This window comes from Mastigoproctus giganteus, chromosome 6, assembly GCF_048544385.1.
Source record: "Mastigoproctus giganteus isolate SK-2022 chromosome 6, ASM4854438v1, whole genome shotgun sequence".
NCBI classification, from domain to species: domain Eukaryota; kingdom Metazoa; phylum Arthropoda; class Arachnida; order Uropygi; family Thelyphonidae; genus Mastigoproctus; species Mastigoproctus giganteus.
This window is the reverse complement of record NC_143580.1, coordinates 16,646,111-16,657,884: the sequence shown is the minus strand read 5'-3', so window position 1 is coordinate 16,657,884 and position 11,774 is coordinate 16,646,111. Positions and strand designations below refer to the sequence as shown.

Sequence of the window (11,774 nt, the reverse complement as noted above, 5' to 3'; positions counted from 1 at the left end):
TGTTTGGCTCTGTAATTTGCAAAACAAAGTAAAATTTAAAGTTGATTAACAAACAGTTGGATATTTTAACGTTTTATTTATTTTTAACAATCATTTAATAGTAGGTGGAAAGCAAGATGGGTTGCGACCATCATATGGGATCTGGAAGCGGAAATGGTGTTAACATTGAAATACAGCACAGGAAGAGACAGTTAAATAAATAAAAAAATAGAGGTAATACAAACAATCAAGAAAAGGCAGACGAAAGAATATGTTAGAGCGCATGCGTGTTGTAAGCACACGTGTTTGGCTAGTCTGATGTAACAGATCAAATTAGCTAGACAAACTGTGAAGCAAAAGAGAGAAATTTTATACGCATGCGCATTAAGTAATACAGTGTTCCTTATGTTTTTAATGCCTGTCTGTAATTATGATTAAACCTAAGTGATTTATTCGCGTTTTTTTTTTTTTTTTTTTTTGTGAAGGAATAAATCTAAAGCGGAGGTCTTCAACCTATTACCTGAAATCTATTCCCCCAGGCCTGCTAACTTGTTACGGCCCTCAGCATTTTATAGTGTCCCTCAACCTAAACTTTGTATTAAAATTAATAACAGGTTTAAATGAATAAAGTACGTAATGAAATAATGACAAGTTGAATGAAATTTTAGAAAATTAATATTAAAGTATTCAGAAAAGAGAGAGGGGGGGAAAGTTCTATGAAGCGCCTGCTACCCCTGAAAATTTCCAGATTGTGCTGTACCCCCTTCCTCCCCTTGGAGTGGTGGGCACCTATTATTGGCTAGTTGGCTGACATTTTCACTGACACGCAAACTCGTCATTAAAATTCCGTTTTTATTTATTTTTAAAACATAATGTTTCAACAAAGTAGGTTAACGAAATATTTATTAATGAATGAGGTGGAAGGATGGTGAAATGCTATCAGACGATTTGTAAACCTTTACTTCCCCTAGTGACTAACTACGAAAACAAAAATTACGACAAAAGATCAAAACTACACTTGATTCGTAGATAATTTTATTATAACAACATAATAATAATTTAAATAAAAAAATAAAATAAACCGTGGAATATATAAGAATGCAGTGGAACCCCAAACTGATTTTGAACCTCCAAACAATTGTTCATCTCGACTACTTGATGAGTTATGTGGCATAAAAAGGCACTGAAATAATGATTTCCTCATCGGACCCAACACCCTCATCTCAACCCAATGGATTTCTTCTAGTTTCAATGGCAAAAAAAATTCGATAAATGACTCACTTGGCGCTGTGCCAAAATTGTAAACTCGTCTGCTGTCGACAAAAATGTCGCGCTGTTGCATGAAATTTCAGCAGACGATTTTTATCAAAATACTTTCCTAATCTTCTGTAAAGCGTTTGTGTCGTTTCTCATTTGCTGCGCCTTTCACATTACTTGAATTAAAACCAACCGGACACTGAAAGGCTTTTGATGTTGCTGGGTTCTGCATTCGGAAAATTAATATGATAGAACTGATAAGTCGCCCACTGATAGAAATCCTCAGTTTATGACGTCAAAATGACATCATTTGCTATCCGTTAAAATGGTAATAAAAGTAGAACGAATCTATTACGTCATATTATGGCATAAGGAACCAACTTCCTGGTGAAATACGTGCTGGGTAATGAATACGGAGAGTTCCGTGGCAATCTATCGCTTTATCCAATTTTCCTAGCTGCCGTGGAAGCAAATTGAATAGACTTACCTGCGCTCTTGTGATAGTTTCAGCTTTTCCGTTGACGTCAAACCGCGCAAGTGATCGTTTCACAAGCATTTCATACAGGCTGAACGCACTAAATTTCGACGGCACGATATAAAAAATAAATAGAAACACTTCTAGTCATAAAACTGGTCGCGAATCCATTATGACAGGCATTTTAATCTACTCGGCTTCCCCCTGTCAGAATCCGACAGGTTGGAGCTAACTAAATTAAAATGGCAAAATATTCTTCACTTAATTGAAGATTACTTTGGTAACTTTTTAAATAATAAAAGTTATCATCCCTACCGGGATTCGAACCCGGGACCTTTGGATTAGAAGTCCAACGCGCTATCCACTGCGCTACAGGGACGTGGTACTAGCAGATCGTTATGATGTTTAGCTCTAGTCAGAGCCGAACCTAGAGTTTATGGGTCCCAGGACTAGAATTAATGTTGGGAGTCCCCTTTTGATTGAGCCCCCTTTGTTGGAAGTTTGGGCCTCAATTTCTGTACCGGGGTACTTTGCACCAACTACTCCCCCCCCACTTTCCATTGCCTACAACCACTGTTCTTTCATAACGTGTGGTGGTGTCCTGGGTTCGATGTCTCAGGAGCGATCAGGGCAGATCTGTAGAGGGAGGCTATGATAACTTCAGCCCCCCAGGTCTTCAGCTGCTATAGCGACTCTCATAATTTATTTACGTTACAATTTACATATATATTCAGGAGTTCTCGTTGGTAGCACAGTTGGTAAAGCACTATCATCCCCACACCAGATTGAAGAATGAGAGGTCGAATCTCGCCAATTAAGCAACGAATATTTATGGGCCTTTTTCACAACGTGGCTGAGTTATTTACTCACAAATTTATAAATGTGCCCAGGCGAGGGTAGCATGGTTTTTTCTCCCGGAAAACTCGGATTTTTCCATCAGCAAACAGAAAAATCGACCACACAACACAATATTATGTACGTCCTAATATGGCCTAAGTTGTTGATGCGCCTAAAACCCTACAAAGAGCAACAATATATGATTATATCCAGGATGTGGAAGATTCAAATCGGCTCCGGCCCTGAAAAACAGTTCTTTCCAGAGACATTTAGTGGACCCTGGAGAGAAGTTTTGTTGAGCTATAAAGAATAATTTTAGTATAGTTTTTGACGCCTATATTTTCATAATTCGGATATATGAATCCTCCATACTTTTCGTTGAATACAACGAAAAGTATGAAGACACTTACGTTGTATTCTCGTCTTTTCATATTTTAATATAAATGCTTTGTTACATCTCAAAGTGAAGAATGTTTGAAACGTGCAATATTGCCAAGCTTCGTTGTTCCTGAACTTTTTTGAGGAAAGAAGTTACGCCTTTTTAAGTTCTGATGAAGTGACGGGAAAGGGTTGAGATTCCTAATAAATGGTTCTCATCGAATCATTTACTACGTTATTACGAATCCCATTTAAAGCTTTATTTATGCCTAGATAAATTAGACAGTTGTCCAACCGAAGTGAATGTGGTGCAAATGGGACCATCATATTGGGTCCCGATATATTATGATAAATTTTCAACCAGTATTTTTTAAATAATTCAATGAGAAGAAGAACACATATACAAGAAATTATTCGTTTGATTTCATCTTGTACTGTTGTCACAGAATTTCTCATTGACGTCCAGATCCTGCAAAAGTAGGATATCAATGAAACAACCCTGGTGAGTATGGGCTTGGCACACCCAGGGTCTTGAGCTGGATATCATCATTCTTCTCTTTCTTGGTGATTCCTTTCTACTTCTCTCTCTCTCTCTCTCTCTCTCTCTCTCAGGGTAATAGGGAAATTTTTTTTTGGCCGGTGCAGCATAAGCCTCAGGCTTCCTTGCACCATATGGCTATTAATAATAATAATAATAATAATAATAATAATAATAATAATAAAATTTTTAAAATATGTAAATGAACTAAAAAATTAACATAAAAATAAATTTGGGTATAATCCATATTTAACGGTCCCCGGAAATAATTTACGAGACAGATATTTGATTTCTGTAATGTTTGGAGTTTGATTGCACTAATTTAAACTACTTAGTTGATGCAATTATCTTAACTCTCCCAGAAAAACACCTTTGCCATCGTACGATACGTGGACAACACAAGGTGTCAAAGTATCGTACTAGCATAAAACAAATGACATTGCCAAAAGTTTAATCCACCATTTATTCAGAATAGGAGACAATGGTAAAATTAACGAAAAGGTTATGTCATTTTGCCATTGTCTGTCAAAAGGTTATTACGGACTGTGTATTACCTATCATTGGTCAGCATGTGTCACGTGTGGTGACAGCCCGCTCATCCTTTGCTAAAACTGGGCATACGAGGTTGTAATCCCGACTGATTAGCATGCATTAGTATTAGCATTAGCATTAGTAGAGGCATATGATGCAAAAAAGCATGCTTATGCAGCATCAGCCAAAAGAAAAAAAAAAAAAAAACCACTCCCATTTCACTCCTCCGTTAGTTCGAAATACCTGTCCAGGTGAGCCTTAAATTTATTAAGGCTATCAATTTCCACAACAAGGGATGGAAGTCTGTTCCACCAACCAACTACCCGTTGGCTAAAAGCAAATTTCCACACATCTATCCTACATCTGTCTTTCCTCAATTTGAATTTATGCCCTCTCAGACGATTATTCTGAGCAAGAGGAAGAATCCCATCGGCATCGGGCATGACAAACCATTCAAGGCTTTATGCACCTCTATCAGATCACCTCGCCAGTACCTAGTCTCCAGACACTGTAATCTGCAAAACTTAAGCCTTTCTTCGTAAGAGCGACCCTTTGTTCCATTCACTAATCTTGATGCACTTCTCTGTACTCGTTCCAGAAGCTCTACATCCTTCTTGAAATGAACCACACCTTGAGTACTGTATACAGTACTCAAGGTGTGGCCTGACCATTGCCTTATACCAGGAAATAATCACCTCCTTATCCCTGCTAGGAAAAATTCCTGTATATCATTGACAAGACACCATGAGCTACTCCTGCAGCCCACCTGCACTGCTCAGAAAACTTCATATCTGCCTGCACAATTACCCCCAGGTCTTTTTCATTCTCTACCACTGTCAGTATAGTACCACAGAGTTGATACGTTGCTCTGGGATTACTGTTTCCCATATGTAGTACTTTACATTTGTCAATGTTAAACTTCATTTGCCACCTCTCAGCCCATCTGCTCAACCTTTCCAGATCCTGTTGCAGCAACATACTGTCAGTAGTGTCCTTAACAACCCTGCCAACCTTCGTACAGTCTGCAAACTTGGACATTAAGCTTGATATACCATCATCAGTATCATTTATAAATACAGAAAACAATAATGGACCCAACACTGAACCCTGAGGGACTCCACTAATAACATTAGTCCACGATGAGCAGTTTCCATTGATTACCACTCTCTGTCTTCTTCCCCTCAACCATCCCTTTATCCATAGCAGCAATTTGCCTCCAATGCCACACTGCTCCAATTTGTGCAGCAGTCTTCCATGTGCAACAATATCAAAAGCCTTTCTAAGATCCAAGTATATAATATCAAAGTTATTCCCTGCATCCAGTTCTTTTGTGACTGCATCATAGTATCCAATCAAATTGATCAGGCAAGACTTTCCCTTAACAAAACCATGCTGTGTCCGAGCTATAACTGAAGTCTTGTCTAGACGATCCTGCAGTGCTTCTTTAACCAGTGCCTCCATTAATTTTCCTGGAACAGAAGTTAAACTCACAGGTCTATAATTACTTGTGTCAGCCTTTGATTCTCCTTTGTAATTGGGGTAACATTTCCACATCTCCAGTCTGTGGGTACCTCCCATGAGTCCAAGGAAGCTCTCATGATTATGGCTAAGGGTTTGCTTATTTCCTTTGCTGCCTCCTTTAATATAACTGGATAGATCCCATCCACCCCGGGTGCCTTTTTTATGTTTATCCTCAACAATTTCTCCTCCAATTTCCTCTCAGTTATTACGAAATCATCTAGCTCACTGCTAGAGTTTACTTCACCTTTGGCATTCCCCTTCCTGAATAACTCCCCATGTGTGAATGTAGATGCAAAATACTCATTTAGTTTGTTAGCTGTCTGAGAATGATCATCTACAGTCTAACTATTGATATCAAGGGACCAATCTGATTCATCCCTTTCCTTCTAGAGTTTACATAAGTAAAGAACTCTTTTCTGTTTTTCTTTGCATCCTTTGCCAAGGATTTCTCATAATCTGCCTTTGCCTGCCTAATCTCCTTTGTGACTTGGTTACAGACTAGCTTATATCTATTATAGGCTTCCATGTCACCCATTAATTTATATGTATCCCATGCATTTTTCTTCTCTGACATATGTTTCATTAGTTTATCTGACATCCATTTAGGCCTAAGCCGTGAACAATATTTCTTAGTTGGCATGTAAGGCCTAGTAGCTTCCAAGATAAGTTCTTTGAATGCTTTCCATTTTGAATTTGTTGTTGGTAACATCATTAGTTGGTCCCACTGTATAGAATTTAAATACTGTCTCAGACTGTTTATTGTTTTTGCTTTACGAAAGCAAAAACCCTTCCCTTTACCCCTAATGGTAGTTACCTCTTTGAGTAAATCCCACTTCAGCACACTGTGATCACTGCCACCTAGTAGTTCCTTTATCTGCAGATTCTTAATGCATGAAGAATCACTACTGATAATCAGATCAAGAGTATTACTCCCTCTAGTTGCCTCCTAAACATGCTGATGTAGGAAACAGTCATCAAGTAAATCCACAAAAGCCTTGCTAGTGTGTGAGTGACCAACCCAGAAATTCCAGTCAATATCTGGGAAATTAAAATCTCCCATTATAAGACTCTCTGATTTACTGGCCCATTCTATTTCCCTGTACAGTTTCTTATTATACTCATCATAGTCATTAGGCCTATAGCACACTCCTACTCTCAATTTTGATCTCCCAATGCTTATGTCACACCAAACTGACTCAACACTGCACTATCCAGCGATGTCGACTTGGTTCACTTCCTTGGATTTTATGTATTTCTTAACTAATAGCATAACCCCTCCTTCCTTCCTATCCTGTCTATCCTTTCTGTAGACGTTGTACTCCCCAAATTCCAGTTCTGGATTCCTTATATCTGTGTGACACCACGTCTCTGATATCCCAACAATATCTGCCTTTGATGTTTTGAGCAATACCTCAAATTCATCAAATTTATTTGCGAAACTCTTAGCATTGGTGTACACGCAAGTATACATGCACCTGTTCTTGTTCTTAGCTACCCTAACACAACCCATGTGTTTACTTGTATCGCAATGACTCGCAGCAGTCTCTGAAATATCCTGCATCTTGTTTTCCAGGCTGCTGCTCATTCCAATAGAAGCAGTGCAAGAATCACTTTCACCTCTGCCAGTGGCTACTGTTAATCTATTAGTCCTTGTATCCCCCCAAGCTAGCAGTTTTCCGACCCACCTAACACTGCCTCGATAGCATCAGCAAACATTCTTGTACCCTTTCTCTTTAAGTGTATCCCACCCCTGTAGAAGCAGTCTCTCCTGTTAACAAGTACAGACCAGGCTGAAAAAAATTCTACCCCTTGAGCCTTGCACAATCTTTCCAGGGCCGAATTGATCAACAAGGCTCTCATCATATACTCCCTCCTATCGTGTCTGGGCAGAATTGCAGACACTTTCAAATTCAACCCTAATTCACGGCTTTTTTTCAACAGTGACCTGTACTTGTTAAGTAATTCCGGCGGTCTCCTGATAATCCGCTTCACCACACTAGCGCTTCAACGTTGGTGGCACAAACTCTTGGAATGCTTCACCTTAACCTCGGAACGCTGACCTAATCGAACTAATTGCAACTCACCGAACTAGTTGCAATTAGTTCGGTGAAATGAAAACTTTTTTCCCAGAAATTATTCCGAAAGATGATCAATACTTGAAATCGTTGCTTAATACTATTAGTTTGTTGGTCTCAGGTTGTTGTTGTTGTTGTTGTTTTCATCCATTCAGTTGCAGCCGACTTTGGGGGTCTTTATGGGCGAGCTGCCTCCATGGTGTCCGGTAGCTTTATTCAAAGTCCCTCATGCTCCTGTCAGTGTCGCTCTTGATGGTGTCTAGCCAGCGTGTTCTTTGCCTTGTTCCACTGACCTTTCCTAGCATTATCCATTTATTCTTGAACTCGTTCATAAAGTTTTCCGGTGAAAAATGGAGTAGGTCACCATGTCTTTCTCCAGCGGTGGTGCTATTATATGGCTGTATAGGCCTTACTAATTAAAACTCAGTCTTTAAAAATCTATATCTTTTCCGATAAGGTGATATTTTGGTCTAAGGATAAGAGGTTGTAATCCCGACTGATAATATTATATTTTATTATTTTATTTTTATTTTGTAATAAAATAAAATAAAAAAAAAAACTGAAAAAATCCCTTATCCATTGTTGGAGTGTACGACCAGTGGATACCAGCTATCTTGTACCCAGGGAGCCCGAAATCAGGCAGAACCTTACAAAGGAAAAAAAAAAAAAAAAAAAACTATAAAATAAAATAAAGACGCCATAAAAAAAAAAAAAAAAAAAAAAAGAAAGAAAGAAAGAAAAATCCATTGGTGAAGTGCACAGAATTGATAGCAATTCTGTGCCCAGGAGCCCAAACCCGGGCAACAAAGCCAGGAAGGAGAAACAAAAAGGAGCGGGGGGGGGGGGCTTTAACTATTTTAGTTAGAGAATTCGGCCGAACATGACCAGCTCTTAGGAGGTCCCGCTCAGGACGAGCTGTAAAAAATTACTTTCTGTATTTCAGGCTGTTCAGTCAGTGGATCATTAGTATAGTTCCCGATTGTACTGATGGCAGTCCTATATAGAGAAATTATCATTGCACAGAATCAGTATAATCTTCTTACCCTCCCAAGCGCTTCAAATATTTTGTAGAGCAGACGTGTGGCGCATTTGGTATGCCAGTTAATTTTTTTTAATAGTATTATTTTTTATTTGTAGTTATAAGTATCGGAATACTTGCAATAAAAAATATAATTTTATGCATATTATTATAAGCGCATTTAGTACTGTACCATATTTTCCATATAAAAGAGATTATTTTTTTTTTTTTTGAAAACAATAAGAGGAAATATAAAATAAATTTTTATTGTCTTTATCTACCGAACTATTCTCTGTTTCTCTTTCCCTCAACCCCCTCCCCCTTTTTGTTCTCCTTCCTGGCTTTGTGCTTTAAGCGGGATTTTCCTGGTGCCCAGTTAGGGCTTCTGGACACGGAATTGCCATCACGCACTCCATCAATGGATTTATTTGTTTCTTTGCTGGCCTTTTTATTTTATTTTTTTCCTTGTGAGGTTGTGCCTGGGTACGAGATGGCTGTTATCCACTGGTCTTGCACTCCACCAATGGATACGAGATTTTTTTTTAGTTATTTATTTATTTCATTTTATTTTTGGTTTATTGTTATTTTTTAATTAATTAACTTATTATTGTTTTTTAATGCTTCCAAAGTCGCGCTGGACATTTAGTCAGGATAGTTATGGTCGACAACGATTCACGCTTAGTTGTGGCCCACCTCCTCGTGGTGTAGACGGGCACTGGGTAGGTTTTCTAGGTGATTGCCTTCCTGGTGGAAAAGTGACCAGAAACAACTAAACAACACACACAAACATTGCACCAGCATAACGTTACATTTCTGGCTTTTTACAGCGATCTGTATTCATCACAGTGTGCCGAGGTGGAATTGAACTAGTGTTCCGGAGCTGCCCTACATAAGATACTATACATGACTACATATTTACAAGTCTTAAAATTAATAAAAATGAGCACTTCATTGTGTGTTAGCATTTTATTTCCTAAGAAATGTATATACAAAGCATACGTTTCGTGGTAAGATTCTCTACCACTTCTTCAACGTAAACTTTATTGTTCTTTTATTTGTAAAATAAACATTTCTAATACGATCCGTGAGTGGAATTTGTTCGACTCACGGATCGTATTAGAAATGTTTATTTTACAAATAAAAGAACAATAGGGACACTAGAAACTAATTTCAAATTCACTAATTGAATCATAAATTAAAAAAGACTGGCAACATGTCTTGCCAATACTGAGCTGGATTTGAAGTATAATTGAATCAATACCTGATACCTCTTTTTCAGTTTCCATTTCTTTCTGTCCTTATTCAGTAGCTGTCAATAATTAGTGAATGGTTCATCACTTAGACTCGTGAAATACAGTTGTTACAAATGAAACTGGAGCAGATGACCAACTTCCAGCTATCCACTGACAGATTTCACCATATGAAACTAGTTTCATTTGTTCAGTTCTTGTTTATTCATAACAGCCGTTCAGTCATCCACTATAGCTTTTTTCTCTCTTGAAAGTGATTTAAATGATTTGTTAATAGCAATACCGAAAGGCTACAACTTGTTAGCGAGACCACCAAGTATGAATTCAAAGATGGCAGTCATACCTGGAAGAACAAGTGTTGAGATGCGAATACCTACATTTAGTGATTAATTTTGTAGTCCTAGTGCAAGTCAAACGATAGGTGCGATTTGAATACATTGAATACATTGCTCGAAATTAAAATTAATCGTCATTACCACAGACTATTTACCAGAAAAATCTGAAAAAAAGTTCTACAACGTATTTTCACAGTCATTAAGACTGAAATATTCAGTGATATAATGTATGGTATATTCACCGTAGCCGAATGGTGAGGAACGGGAGTGCAGTAGCACACGCTGTTTGTGTAGACTGGAGTTGAAGCACGGCTGACCAGTGTGGTAGATTATGGTCCATTTCCCTCAGCATGAATTGTTCAGCAGTGGGTGGATAATGGCTGTAGTTTGCCTTTTTTTTTTTTTTTATGTTATGTTCTGACGTGTATGTGCCAAGTTTCTTTTGGTAGGGTAGTGTCTGTCAAGTGCCAGAGTAACTACGAGCTATCAATATACTGTACTGTGTCTGTAATTGCATGTATTTTTTGGTCAATTTGCTGTTTGCAGGATGAAAAACCCGAGTTTCCGGGAGAAAAAAACGAGACTACCCTCGCCTAACTCAGCCACGTTGTGAAAAATGCTCATAAAAATTCCACACGTCATCGACGGGACTCGAACTCATACCTTTTCCACCATGTGTGAAGAGGACGGCGATTCTACTAACTGCGCTACCCACGAGAGCTTGAACTTTCACTTTCTGTATTTTCAATATGAGTGTTCGAGAGAGGTGCTGTATACAGCATATGGGTGAGTGTAAACCAATTCGATGTAAAATATTGGATCATGTCTAATGTGTCTGATCTGGGTTAGCTCTAAAATGGCCTAAATGTCTTCCAGAATCAAGACTACGAGGTCTGTTCAAAAAACGCACTGTGACGAAGGAGACTTAGTGTGTAGACATCTCTCATCTTTATCTCCAGAGTCACTCATTTACTGCAGTCTGTTACTGTCAGCCATTAACAAAGGCTTGTTTTCTCATCTCGTCGTATTTCAAAAAGTCGGAGTGCACTAAAAACGTATGTCTGTTAACTTTTTAAAATTGAAAAACTGTAAGTGAAACGTTTATTCTTAATTGCACGTGGGAACTCTTCAATGGACTGTCCATACACAAGTTTTCGACTGGCATCATTGTTTCCAAGAAGGTAGGGGGAGTGTCGAAATTGAGCCGCGATCTAGACGACCCTCAACTTCAATAAATGATGAAATCCTGTCTCACGTGCAAAAATTGGTACGAAATGATCGTTAATAACCGTTCGTGAAATCGCTGAAGAATCTTGTATTTCTGTCAGATCATGGCATTCTATTTTAACGAATCTCTCTGACCATGAGGCCCGTTTTCTCAATTTTGCCGCTGCTGTTCTCAGAGAAGTAACATGCTTCCGATTAGTTTAAAAGACGAGATATTTTTGAAACTGGAGATGAAACGTGGGTCCTCTTGGGTATAATCACTGCCCTCCCCACATAGGGTGGAAAAGATCTGAATTCGAATCTCGTCAATGTCATGAGGAATTTTTACGAGCCTTTTCACAACATGGCTGATT

At 38.4% G+C, this 11,774-nt stretch overlaps 1 non-coding gene across 1 annotated transcript; it reads right to left on the bottom strand.

Moving 5' to 3' along the window:
• Nucleotides 1–2,017: 2,017 nt before the first annotated feature.
• TRNAR-UCU (transfer RNA arginine (anticodon UCU)) lies at nt 2,018–2,090 on the bottom strand. Its single transcript has one exon. It is a non-coding gene; the product is annotated as a tRNA-Arg (tRNA).
• Between the last annotated feature and the right edge of the window lie 9,684 nt (nt 2,091–11,774).